This window comes from Lissotriton vulgaris, chromosome 1_1 (assembly GCF_964263255.1).
Source record: "Lissotriton vulgaris chromosome 1_1, aLisVul1.2, whole genome shotgun sequence".
NCBI lineage: Eukaryota > Metazoa > Chordata > Amphibia > Caudata > Salamandridae > Lissotriton > Lissotriton vulgaris.
This window is the reverse complement of record NC_141685.1, coordinates 501,095,121-501,109,646: the sequence shown is the minus strand read 5'-3', so window position 1 is coordinate 501,109,646 and position 14,526 is coordinate 501,095,121. Positions and strand designations below refer to the sequence as shown.

The 14,526-nt window shown below is 42.6% G+C and overlaps 1 protein-coding gene and 1 pseudogene across 1 annotated transcript in view; one reads left to right on the top strand and one right to left on the bottom strand.

Moving 5' to 3' along the window:
• LOC147747399 (serine/threonine-protein kinase TNNI3K) overlaps positions 1-14,526 on the bottom strand; it is a 2,862,006-nt gene that overhangs the window by 2,682,450 nt on the left and 165,030 nt on the right. The gene's annotated exons all lie outside the window — the stretch shown is intronic.
• On the top strand, positions 12,150-12,351 carry LOC147747400 (small nucleolar RNA U3; annotated as a pseudogene).

Below are 14,526 nucleotides of genomic sequence, written 5' to 3'. Positions count from 1 at the left end.
CCAGTGCTGTAATACCGATAATGCTATATACTGCATCAAATGTCCCTGCGGTAAAGCCTATGTTGGCAAGAAAGCACGCAAGATACAAATTAGATTAACTGAACACAAAAGTCGAATCCGGACAAAAAATCTAACTTCAGCATTGGCCAACCATTGAATTGAAGCAAATCACTCTATCTCCCAAATAGGATTTCAGGTGATAGAAAAAGTCTTCACACACCCGGGAGTAGACAACAATAAAAAATTACTTTTACAGTCTTAAGAGACTTAAACTTACATTTGGATAATTTCGGACTGTCCTGCAAGTAAGGCACTTATTGCTGATCTAGCTGATCTAGCTGCATTGAATCTTCCTCTTTGTGATGTGTGCCCTACTCATATAGCTAGCCATCTTTTGGACCCTATTTTCTCTAACTTACCTGATATTAATTGTCTACTGGCACTGCCTTTGTGTTGGTTGGACCATTTTGCGGTTAAGTTTCAATACAGTTGTTTACTTAACTTGGCCCCATTGCTCTCAGTTACATCAGGTCGAACTAGAAATTGGGAAAAATTGGATATTGCAAAGTTCAATCAGCTATTGTCTAGCAATGCACCATATTATACCTCCATATCATTGACCTCTTTGAATGGTATTTATAGTTGGATTACCTCCGCCTCGAATGCTTGCCTACCAGTCATGGCGAAAAAACGTAATAATCACCGGCCTCCTGCTCCTTGGCTTACGGAGCAGTTAAAAGCGGAAAAGACCAAATGCAAAGCTTTGGAAAGAGGCTGGAGAAGGAAATATACCTCCAAGTAAGTCCAAAATCATCTATAAAGCCACATTGAAAAAATATCCTGCTCTATGTAAGAAGGCACAAGCTGACTATGTGTCCTCTACTATTCAGGGGGCAAAAAACTGTCCCCGTACTTTATTTTCTATGGTGAAGAAGTTAGCAGGTTCAGAGACTCAACCTAGTCCACCTGTTCTTGATGAACCACAGTGTGACTCTCTTGATGACTTCTTTTTAAATAAAGTTAAACAAATTTATCAGACATTAGTTGGAGTTTGTGTGTCAAACTCGGCTCAGCTTGATAGTGAGCGGGCTGTTACTATCGTAGAAGACTCTCGGTTAAAATTGGAGCAGTGGTCTTTATTGGACACTGATGCCTTTAAAAAATGTTTTGTGAGCATTAAATCAGGCTCACCATGTGACTTGATTCCTTCCACAGTACTTCTACAGATGGAAGAACCCGCGTTAAGAGTTATGGAGCTCTTAAAGGCTTTTCTCAAGGAGGCAGTAATGCCAATGGCTTGGAAACACGCTATGGTCCTGCCATTGCTAAAAAATTCAAATGCAGATCCGGCCATGCCGACAAATTTTAGGCCTATTTCCCTGCTCCCAACTTTTTCTAAAGTTTTGGAGAGGCATGGTAACGGCCAATTAGCCTAGTTCGTGGAATCTTCCAAATTTTTGCATACATCACAATCAGGTTTTAGACCAGGGTTTTCTACTGAGACCACACTGCTGGGCGTCACTGAGGTGCTACGTCAGCGCCTGGATGATGGTAATACAGTGGCTCTTATATTATTAGATTTAAGTGCCGCTTTTGATACGGTTTCACATACCGTATTAATAAAATCTTTACAGGCAGTGGGCATTGCTCGTTCGGCGCTTGGCTGGTTGTCCTCTTTTCTATCGGAACGTACCTTCCAGGTGTTCTCTCCTAGGGCCACCTCAAAGTCCTTTACATCCCAGTATGGAGTACCTCAGGGTTCTATTTTGAGCCCTCTCTTTTTTAACATTTACGTGCGGCCCTTAGCAGCGATCGCTGAAGCGGCAGGGCTTACACTGTTTTCATACACTGATGATACTCAAATCATCTTTTCCTTGTCGGCTGATGGGAAACAGGACCAGTCTACTTTGCAATTCGGCTTGCGCAACATCGCAGCCTCGATGCAGCTCAATTTGCTCAAGGTAAACGGGGATAAGACGGAAGTGCTTATCTTCGGAAAAATTCTGAACATTGGGGCCCTCAGCATTGGTCTAACGAAATGGGGGTCATTACCCAAGCTCTCCTCTCAGGTACGCAATCTAGGCGTTATTATTGACAATAAATTGTCAATGAAACAACAGGCAGTACAAGTTGCAGCCACCTGTTTTACCATCTTAAAATGGCTAAGAAAAATAATCTGGATGCTCCCTGTGGACACCAAAAAGACGGTGGTCCAGGCACTTGTAACATCTCGCCTGGATTACGGCAAGGTCCTTTTTTTGGGGTCCAACAAAGATGTACTTCCAAAGCTCCAGGTGGTGCAAAATTCTGCAGCCCGTTTGCTCTGTGGACTTCCTAGAATGTCCAACACGGGTAACGCTCTGAGAGAATTACATTGGCTGAAAATAGAACATAGTATAAAATTTAAGGCCCTGTGTTACATGTTCAGAAATAAGATTGGCTCTGCGCCTAAATATTTACAAGATCTGGTACTCCCTTACCATCCTTCTCGACTTCTTCGCTCTTCTGTGGATGAGCTTTTTGTGATTCCTAGGATTAAGCTATCGAGAATGGGTGGCTGTTCCTTTTCCCTACTAGGACCCACCATGTGGAATTCCTTGCCTGCTGTAATGAGGAGGGAGAAGCTGTTTCCCAACTTTCGTAAACAATTAAAAACTTGGCTTTTTAATCAATATTGCTAATGCTAGATCACTGTTATGCTTCTGTTGGCTTGCGCTGGGCATCCCTTGTTGGGTAGCTGTGCGCATTATATGAATAAATTAACAAAATTTAACATAACTTTAACGTGAGATATACTGGATAAACACCCTAGACTCAATAATCCCAAAAGGCCTAATGATCGATTAGATATGTCATGTTTTCTTTAGGTTCGGGGATAACAATGCTCACTACATGAGGGTACCTATTTCACTACATACATAAACATCAGGCTGGGTACGTGATGTTGCAAAGTAAAGTTTCAGGTTGTTTTGTCATCAGGTATCTGAGTTGTGCTAAGAACAGAGTGATACATCTGCATTGAGCAAAAACAGAGTGATGTCACTGGGAGTAGCCACATTATGAGTCTATAAATATTAACTGTCTGTCACCTATCATTATCTGCTTATTTTAAACTATTACGGAGAAGGTGAACACTGTATTCATCGGTTTCTCTTGGTTTTTATAGCACCCTTTATTGTTTGTAATAGCATCCTTTAGTGGTTAGATTTGTTTTAACGTGCTTCTACTTTTGAGCAGGATTGAGTATCCACACAGAGCGAACACGTTAAATATGGCGGCTAAATTTGGGTATTGTGGAATCCATTTATTTTGGGTGCCCGTGTCCGTATTTCACATTCTATGTGTATGTTTTCGTCAACTACATATATTGACTCCTTAGAATAGGGTTCACTTGCTGTATCTGCGTCGAAACCATCGTTATTTCACATTCTTACCGAGAAGTTCGTGTCACCTACTAGCAGTTTAACAAGTTACCACATCATAATAATGGCCCACAATGATATGGTAATTAGTTGTACCCACGCCGGGTACATCGGAAATAATATATGCATTCTTTTTATTAATTGAGTACATTGCAAGTTTAAGATGACATACATAACCACCAATAGAACGGGGTGATCACATCTCCGAAGTCAGTTTTCATTGTTCTTAGCCAATTATATGCTTATTAACCTGCGTAACAACACAAGCCTGTAAAGGTTACTTACCTCCAGTAAGTCCTTTGATTAAATAAGTCTGTAGAAATAATAAACGGCAAGAAATGAACCTGCCACTTAAGTCACCTTTATTACAACACAATACTCACAAGCCCACTGAAGTCCTCAATGGGAGAAAGTCTGAAAAACAATGACTAATGACCCTAGAAAATAACACTCATAAAAGCCCAAAGCCATGCAATGATTAAAAGTAACAATCCTTCCCGAGACAGAGTTACGTTAAATTCTAATGGTACACCCGACTCTAACCTTAATACCAGTACGTCGCAACGAAAACTAGCATCTGCGGCTCAGCATGTGTAACCTTCACAGGCTTGTGTTGTTACGCCGGTTAATCAGCATATAATTGGCTTTTTTACAAGTGGCATTCATTTACTATAGGTATCGGCTTATTGCAGCTGTCACATAGGAACGCTTGATGCTAGAGGCAGAAAAATGAAGATACTGGTACGACGGCCTGGTATACATTACATACACACAAACAATGGGTGTTGGTTTTGACCGAACAGACACTCTAGGACAGGTCACAATGGATAGAGGTCAGCATGAGACCTATTTTGCATATAATATTGAGCACTTATGTGTTTTATGAGCACCCAAGCAAATTAAAAATTGAAACTATTGTGTTTTACCTTTTCAGATTTGCTCCAGAGGAAGGGACTTCTCATGTCCCAAAATGCATCGGGCATTATAATGAATATTGTATAACTCTGTCAAATATATGTTTATAAGCATTTGTTTGTAAAGTACCATGTGCGCATTGATGTATTAATTTCACTAATAGAGTGAAGAGTATAATTGTGTTCACGCATGATTATCAACAACATATTCTTTTTGAGAAATATGAAAAAAGATGAATAAAGATATACGATTTTGAATATTAATTGTTTATAGTTCGGTGATCATCACCAAGTGAACAGAGTTCAACACATCAAATCTCATTACTTGTTACAATTTATAATTTAGGGCAGCAAGTGTAGACAGCATTTGCTTTGCTGCAGCACCCCAGAGAAAAAGAAAAAACAAAGTGTTAAAATTGGAGTGCACCACCTGCAATATAAAACAAAAATGGTCCACGGACTCAGGGGAACATCTTGCGGATTAAGAACTTACTCCAGCAGAGGATAGCAGGGATCAGGAAGTTGCGGGTTCAGCCAGCAGGTCAGCTGGGCAGATGCACAGAGGAATCTGAAGCTTGTTATGTTCCTGCAGCTCAGAACAGTAGGTCAGTCAGCTGACCCTTGGAGTCACTTCAGTCTGGGATGAAGAGTGCATGTTCAGTCTTTCTTATCAGCAAGCAGGGCAGGCCTCAAGCAGGAGGGTATACTTCTTCTGTAGTATCCACAGGCCCAGGAGTGTACTTAAGAGAGGGTATGAGGGTCCCATTTTCATACCAGGAGCAAACTTTGAAGTGGGAGAAGCTTCTGCCGTTTTCCCCTAAAGAGGTGTCTGGAATTTCCTACCTCCCTGCTCTGGTCTCAGTCTGTCTGGGGCACAATATTCTAGTGTGAAGTCCTTTGTGCATGTGTTGAAGCAGCCACATTGAATTGCAAATGTGGTAAGTGACAGCTCTGCCCCCTCATCTTGACAGGGATGGCCCATCCTGTCAACAAATCAGACCCTCTATTGTAATGCTGTCTGGGAGGAATACACAAAGGCCAACTGCACCTAGTCATGTGTCCCAGAAACAGGCTGCAGGCAAGGACAAAAAAATGCCAACTTTCTAAAAGAAACATTTTCAAAATTGTGACCTAAAATCCAACATTACAGAGGGGTTTTAACTACAATTCCGCAGGTACCAAAATGACCTGTCCTCGCTTCTGGGATTTCTACGACCCCAGACTCCCCGCATGAGTATAGACCGCCGGGGGTCTCGGGCCCTGGTGACAGGATGGGACAATTGGGTGCCCTAGAGAGGACTACTACATTTAATCCTGATTTTATTTCCCTTAAGGAAGTAGAGACGGCAATCGAGAGATTGCCCCCGAACAAAGATCCTGGTCTTGATAGGCTCCCAGGAGATCTTTTTTGTTCCCAACCAAAAATCTGGGCCCCATACCTGATGGCCTTGTTCAATGCAGTCCTACAAGGTTCCGCATTGCCTGAGACCTGGCTTGAAGCCGAGATTGTTCCAATTTTTAAAAAGGGTTGTCCGCTCGCCCCATCTAATTACAGACCAATCAGCTTAATTGACACTACCCAGAAGCTGATGGGGCGAATCCCACTCGACAGAGTATTGGGTTGGATGGAGGAGAATAAAGTCTTGACCACCCTCCGAGCCGGATTCAGAACAGGGGTCTCGACCATGGACCAGATCTTTCGACTCCAGGTCCTATACTGGAAAACCGCAAGAGTAGAGGGTGGCAGCCTCTACCTTGTTTTTGTGGACCTCCGAGCCGCATTTGATCTGGATACCAGGGAGAGGCTCTGGATGGTCTTGGAGGAGCTTGGTCTCCCTCCCTATTTGTTAGAAGCCCTCATCAGACTCCATACAGGGAATTATGCACAGGTGAGGTGTGGAAGGAACGGGGAACTATCAGCTCGTTTCCCCGTTACCCGGGGTGTACGCCAGGGTTGTGTACTGGCACCCACCCTCTTCAGCCTGTATGTCAATGGTCTGATAGATGTACTTTCTGGCATCAGGGACAAAAATGCTCCTCGCCTGGCCACTGGTAGGGTGGCCGCCTTGATGTTCGCGGATGACACCTTATTGCTATTGCGGACATCAACGGGCATCCAGCGGGTTTTGGACGGGTTTGTGTCTTTTTGTGCCTCACGGGGCTGGAGGTCAACTTGGAGAAGACCAAGTTCATGATCTTCAATCCCCCGAGGCACACCCGCCCAAATCCTACGCTGAATGGAACCTCCCTGGAGCGTGTCAAGACTTTTGTATACCTGGGGGTCACATTGACTGAACATTTCACTTGGGATCACCAAATTTCTAAATCATCCTTGAGACTGGCTCAGATTATGGGAGGCATAGGTAGATTCCACAGTTCTTCGACTTTTAAACCTGTCACCCCTGCCCTTGAGATTTACAAAACACAGGTCAGGTCAGCAGCTTTGTATGCCGCAGAACTCTGGGGACACACGAAAGTACATGAGTTATTGAAGGTTGAACATGCCTTCATGCGCCACCTGGTTGCTCTTCCACAAAGTACTCCCCTCATACCACTACGCCTAGACCTAGGCTTGGAACCCATCGACGAGCTGGCAGCTGCACGACCTCTGCTCTATTGGAGAAGGCTTTGGTCTGTGCCGGAGCTTGCACCCTTTAGAGCAGAGTTCACTGCAATCTGGGGTCAACTACAGCATAAGAACATACCCTGGCTGGCCCATGTTAAGGCTTTTTTCCATCAAATTGGTATGCCACAACATTGGGAGGCACCTGAAGACAGCTGCGTGAGGACGCAAAGGTCCCAAATAGTGGCGGCTGTGAGGTCATACAACCTTAAAACCCTACACTGCTCGACCCCCTTGGGAAGGCTGTCCACAGAGTTTTTATTGATGAAAGTTAGCCCCAGGACGGAGGTGTTTTTAGACTTGGTACAGCCCCCATTCGCAAGAAAACTATATACCCAACTGAGGCATGGCTCCCTACCGATAGGGGCACTAACATCCAGATGGGCACACTCGATGGAGGCCAATTGCCCTGCTTGCAACTATTGGAGGGAAGACATTGTACATATTTTTTTTTCTGCCCCGCATACAGCGAATTCGGAAATGCTGGATCCATCCACTGTGTAAAAATCTGGGCTTCAGACAATGTGTTCAAGCTTCAAGAGTTTTAACCTATGATACTGCCCCTCCCATTGTTTTTGCTGTTTCCCGCTTTTTATATGGCATGTGGCGGAGAAGAACCCTTTTCTTTAGTATGAAATAATGTCCCATACTTACCCATACCTTATTCTTTGATAACTCATTGTTTAATAACTTTTTAATTTAACTGTATTTGTGGTTTAATATTGTGCGTGTATATATTTTATTGCACTTTTATGGTCCTTCGACCGAAATAAAGTTATCAAATGAATGACCTTCCTATATGCTCTAACAGAAAAGCTATCACTTACTAAATGTAATAAGGTATTCCAATGTCATCCTATGGGACAGGTAGCAATGTTCCCTCTAATTTATTTCCTCTGTGTGCGGCAGTGTAGGGTCTCTGTGCGCTGCAGCCATGGCTATGTGCGCCAGGAACCAGACCGGGCGTGTGTGCAGCGGCAAATATCCCTCAAAACTTTTGCCTAAAAATCTTAAAAGATGGTGCATTTCCACACATACAGTGCCACGTTAAGGGTCTTAAGGCAGATTTGCAATTTGGATATACCTGCCATGACATGAATTGGTTACACAGGCAAGTACACTTCAGGTTTACAAAAGCACAAGATTCCAACGGTGGTGTCATCATAAGATTTTACTAACGATTCTTAACTGGAGCACTATTCATTGGGTGGGTAAATGTTGAGAGCCTACACAAGATTACATATACACAATAAGTTGTGGAATGGAATATTTTTGCTGTTGCCTGAAGCGTTCATCTTTATTTGGCAATTTCAACTATTGACACATACTGCGGGATACAGTGCTTAATTTGTAAAACAATAGGTGTCGGGGATCAAAGCTTAGCTCAGAAGATGTGCATTATTTTCTGTCTGTGGCCCTGGATGAAATTTTGTCAAGGAAAAATATGTAATCGTCCTCAGGGTGCAGTAATGATGGAATCCGCAAAGGTTCAGTGGACTCTGATGCCCCAGAGTTGTCTCTTAGAAGGTCTGGAAGGAGAGCTATCCTACCTGCTTAAGTAGGGGAGTATTTAAGATAGATTTACTCTTTACAGGTGGGTGGTTGGCATTTTAAATCTGCTGAGTGAAGGTACCCATGGATATGGAATGAGGCTATGCCATTTTGAATGCCTAGGGGGGTGTGACTCGACCAAGGGATACTGAACATATTATACCAATTCTGAACCCATCAGGTTTCACGTGCATGTCTTCCTTGCAGAACTGATCAAGAAGAATACTGCCCAAAGATATTACCCATCTGATTAAAGTCTTTTTACTATTTGGATCCTCTTGCACCCTGTCACGGTCCATAGCTCTTAATAGGTCAAGTAACTTTATACGTCTGCAGTAATGCCCTGATACACAGAAAGTAGGTATTGAAAACCATGAACCATCTGTCTTAATATCAGTAAGACCTAAACCTTATTTTCAGTCATGAAGCAAAGCAGTGTGAATGTTGTCCAGTTGAATTCAATGATACACCTCCGCCTTCTCAAACACTTAAACAGCTGGAAGTTTTAGGTGATGCATCCTTGTTAATTGACAAGAATATCTCCACCCTTTTTCAAAAGTAGTCTCCACGGTGAGGACATCTCATTTACTCTTATAAATGTATACCGTATTTTTTCTAGCTTACTATATTACTCCGCTGTCTGTTTACATGTCATGAAACTAAGTCTGAATAAGCCGCAAACTATTCAAATCAAGCTTTGAAAGGTGTGCGATGTCTTAAAAAATCTGACCATCTATCATTGCCCCATAGGTCATTTGCATGGTTTCCTCATTGACAGATTGTTTCCACTATCCAAAACGGAGGAGGGTACTTTCTTCCATTGCATGGCTGGGTTGGCGGTAGAACATGAAGTGGTAAAGTTGACGGTCTGACGGCAGGCCGGGGTAGTGCCTTGAATCTTCACCACATCTTGCCATTGTAAAGGTTGGGCATAGCCCGACGTCTTTCCCAGCCATGGATCGCATTATTAAAAAACCCAAAAGAAAGTGACCCTAAATTGTGGTAGCCTTCTAGTCTGCCGCAATAGGCCATGTGGAACGTTTCTGGTCCCCTTCCTTAATTTTTGCTCTTGCCTTCAAATTAAACCTAGCATGGCAAAGCAAGGATTTAGTTAGCGGTTTAGACCATAGCGGCAGGTTTAAAGACTATATCTTATCTGCTGTGAGCTTAACCGGGTGGCGGTAAGAATGCTACTGTGATGTCCTCCTGTGCATTGGGACAGATTGGCATAGCTTTATAAAAAGTTTCGTCTTGATATGTAATGAAAGAAGAAGTTGGAAATAATGTTTGTAGGTGTCACAAAGTTGTTGCAGAAAATTCCTGATATGAACAGGAAGGGAACGGACAGAGTTGCATTTGTGGAACAGCTAACTGCTATAAATGGATGCTCCTTTCTTCATTTGAGGAAGGGCTGGAAGACGGAAGCAAACACTGAAAGTTTCCGTTCCTATTTGCACCACCCGGCCGCACTCCAATTAACACAGTCTGATCCCGAGGAGAGACCGAGAGAACAGGGCAGTGGGATTGTTAGCGAGGGGTTGGCTGCCAGTTACGTTACACTGGCCAAAACCAAGTGCCGACAGCACACATACAGTGTTATTAGCTGTTTGAACTCCGCTTTCCATTTTGGTAAGCCATAAATATGCCTGCTTTATAATTTATTTATTTTTTTGCGGAGTTTTTGATTGTGTCAGTAAACAATGCATTTTTGGGACATTTGTAGCATTGACTGGTGACTGTGGGTAAACTTTAGCTGTGTGACGATTTAAAAACGACATGCATTACTAGACCTATGCAATCACTAGTAATGCAGCTGGTTTTGGCATGTTGTCACTTTTCACCAGTGGGTGCATTTACATAAAAACATCTTACTTTTCATTTTTTTTCCCTTATCACCAGCCCAGTTTGTTTCGTGCACAACACTTGCGCTGGTCTGTGCTGTACTGTGATGTTGAGTTTTTGGTATTGGTGCAAGATGTTTTCTCTAACTGCCGCCTCCCCCAACCCATCTGGACATAATTGGTAGGCCAGAAGGATCTGAACTTCACACTTACCAGTGAAGCCCTCCAGTCATGTGCGTTTGTCATAGTTTGGAGGACAGGCTTTTTTTCATCCCTAACGAGACCCGTGGAAGAGAGATACTACAACAGAAAGGCTGTCTGTCAGATGACAGCGCCAGCACTATCAAGCAGCCCTGCAACAGTTTCAGGGAGCAGAGCAGGCCAGAGGAGCCGAGAGCTTTACTGTGTGAATCACCGCTCAGGTGCAAGGCCATCCCTGCTGCTGTAGTACACTTGTCACAAGCATTTTTAGTTCAATAGCAATTTTGTATTCATTTATCACTACAGGCCCTCGTGTGAAGTTAGTGCCCTTCCATTTCTGGTGCTGTGCAAAAGTTTTAAGATTTCCTTTGAGTGTTTTGTTGCTCAAATTGGTGTAATTTCTGATATTTATGTTTTCCTCATCTTCATTGCTTGATTTTGCACACAAGAAAGTGTCACTCATAGTCACTGTATGTCACTCATAATTACACTGAAATTATGAAAATGTCACATAGGAATCTGAAACCTTGGCGGCTATGCACAGTTTAATAATTAGTGCTTGTGTCGGTGGCGCCACGGAGGGGTACGCACAGTCTTATTTCTGATAAATTATTTTAGTCACAAACAATCAATTTAGTTTCAAATCTGCAGGCTGGGCTGCTCTGTCTCATCATCCTTCTGAATGAGCCTGGTGTATCTGCAGATCGATTTAATCACAGTAAATCTGCAGGCCCAGCCAAGGGCTGCTCTGTCTTCTAATCCTTATCATGGGCGCCTTGACTAACTGGGTTTATCTTCCCAGACTACGGGTCAGTGTGTGACTGTTTTACCAGCCAGGCTAGCTCTCGCTGCTCTCTCGGCACTGGGGCCCAGACGGGGATGGGGAGGGGCACGGGGAAGTTTCTTGTTGCTCAAATGTCTGTAATTTCTTATATTTAGAAGTTTCCCTAATCTTCATTGCATTATTTTTGCTCGAGAGAAAGTGTCACTCTTAGTCATTGGAATGTCATTCATAATTTCACAGAAATTTTTTAAATGTCACACATGCAATCTGAAACCTTGGCAGCTATGAGTCTGACTATGTATACCCACCTTGAAACGGTAATAGTGCTCATTTAGTGCAATGCAGAAAACTGTGGAAGTAACGCTAGATTGTCTTTGCTGTGAGTTTACCAACTGTTTTTTTTTTATTTTTTCAATAAGTAAAATTGTGTTTGTTGCTGTAAGCCAAAGCAGGAAACAAAACTATGGCTACGCACGGTTTACCTGTTTGAACTTGAGCTTTCACAGTGTAGTCCTGTCTGTTTCGGGAGCAGGGAATCCGTGTGTGTCAGGAAAAGGCAGGCTGAATGTGATTGGTTGCAAGTTTCGACTATGCAGATTTTTAATGCAGTGAGTCACCCAGGATCTACTGAGAATGCTTTATTGCGAAGAATGCATCTGCCTGTGCATCTTTATATTGTCATTTTGTGGTGGTATACAGCCATATGTTTTTATTGGAGTTGATGATGACAAACCTTTTCTTACTGTATGTTAGAATGGTTTTTACTTTTCTAGTCCGTGTGAGCTGCAGCCTGTCTTATTAAGATCTTGGAGTCAGATATCATTTCCGTAGTTTTGAACTGAAGAATTGAGTTTCTAAGGAGTTTAATAGCGAACTACGAAGAAGAGACGATATGCTCCCGTCTGAGCGCGGAGAGGCTGGGCAGTGTGGCATGAATGCAGCTACTGTTTGCCTTGAACTGAACGCTTGGCATTTCTCTTTTAATAGCGCACGCACAGCTGCTTGTGTGCGCAGTAATGAACACCGCAGATGTGCACTCTCTTCGCGCCGCTCTATAGCACACTGCGCGCTAAGGATGACCTCTGTGCGCGCGCAAGTTTTTGCAAAGTTGAAATGGCAGCTTAAAACTGCACACACAACCTGCAATGGCAATCAATCAATCAATCAGGAGTTTGTTAAAGCGCGACTACTCACCCGTGAGGGTCTCAAGGCAAGCACGAGACATGTTTAAAAAGGCACAATCAGTGCTGCAGGCCGACTAGGGGCATTTAATTTACAGCCCCTGGGTACTGATAGAAACCATTTACTAAGGACTTGCAAGTAAATTAAATGTGCCAATTGGTTGTAAGCCAATTTTACCATTTTGAAAGGAGAGAGCACAAGCACTTTAGTACTGGTTAGCAGTGGTAAAGTGCACAAAGTCCTACAGGTCAACAAAAACGGTTTTAGCAAAGAGGAGGGTTAAAGCAAAAAGGTTTGGGTATAACTCTGCAGACAAGACCAAGTCCAACATCAATGTAATAGAAAAACACCAGAGACATCTCATGCTACGTTAAGGGTATTTAATAAGCACTACATCCACCCAAGGGACTGTTGGCCCTATAAAGATTTAAGTGAAGTAGAGTGTAATTGTCAGAATTACAAAGTAAATGAATATGTTTTACGTTTTTTAGGAAACAATGGAGGGGGGAATATATCTCAGGTCAGGAGGAAGAGAGTTCAACTTGATGATGCCAAATAGGCAAAAGATTTACTGCCCATTTACTGCCCACAAGGGACTTTTGGTGTGCTGATTAAGGATTTGCTTGTGAGGATTGTGAGATTATGAGATGGTTTGTATGGCTTAAGTCAATTCTTCAGGAAGTAAGGGGTTTATACATATATCCTCCAAGATAATGGAGGAGTATGTTCTGTTGTTTCTTGGTCACATATGAGCCCTTTAGCAACCCATAGGAATACAGCGACTGCCTATCTTAATTAAAAAAGATATTTCATAGTTGCTATTCTCAACATACTAAAGGAGCTCACTTTCTTGAGATTGTTTTATATTAATTACTGTGTCATACGAGCATGTGAATAAAGGTCAGCATTGCTATTAATAAATATCAATTTTTATAAAAGTATTTGTTAAAAATGTATTTATTTCGGCTTCACATGTTTCTACCAAAACCCTTGTGCACACACACTCAGTGATTCTGTACCTGGGGTTTGTGGACACGTGGGGGTCCGTGACTGTCTAGACTAGAAATCTAAATAATAATAATAGACTGATTCAGTGCTGTGTCACCGTTGAGAATGACGCTGCACTGGACCCTAAGCTCAGGGGCACTTCACTTTAAAATATAGGGTTTGAGGGTATACGCTTCAGAGTTCTCTCCGTGACATGCACATTTCAGGGGATAATAAAAATGTCAAGTTGACTGTGGTGATTGATACACTTACTGGATCGGTCTGAGTTGTGTCTAGTGAAAGTTTTGACTCATCACAAACAAAGAGTGTAAATGCAAAGCACAACGTTTAACATGCAGATCACAGATTTGTAATTCATGTATATATCCAGGTGGGTAAAAGATTTCTAATAGAGATGCTTTTATTACTTGTTTTCATTATAAATCCTCAAAAAGCACAGTAACCAGCATTAAAGAGTGGAAAGTCAAGGCATTTGTTTAGAAACTTATTTATTCTACCCTTCAAGGTTTTTAGGTCGAGGTCGAGCCTGGGCAGTGCATGCGCTGCTGCGAGGCATTCAATATTGAAGTATGGCTTTGAAGCACCGCCCACTCTCTGCCCATATGTTTAATTGGCTTATGTCATTGTCCTTCGTAAACGCTGGCTTCCAAGTCGTTATTTGGCTTCTTAGTCTATTCTTGGTACTGCCTTTTCTCCATTTGTTACCTCCCACAACGAATGGATATTTTACTTGCCGTGTTACACGGTGTGCTTTATCTTGGCTGTGAGCATTATTTTGTTTAATGATTTGACTCCTAGTCCACCTACAACGTCTCAACACGCCGCCCCCTTTTATTTTATTTACTAATGGCGGTCCGCTTTAACTATCAACGCCGCGTTTCTCTCTTTATTTATTTTAGCAGCGCGGTCCGCTTTATGTATAGAGGTCATACGTACTTCTTATATTTTTTTGTTAGTTTGTTTCCTAGTGCTCAAGCAGCGCTTTCACATTCATGGAGGC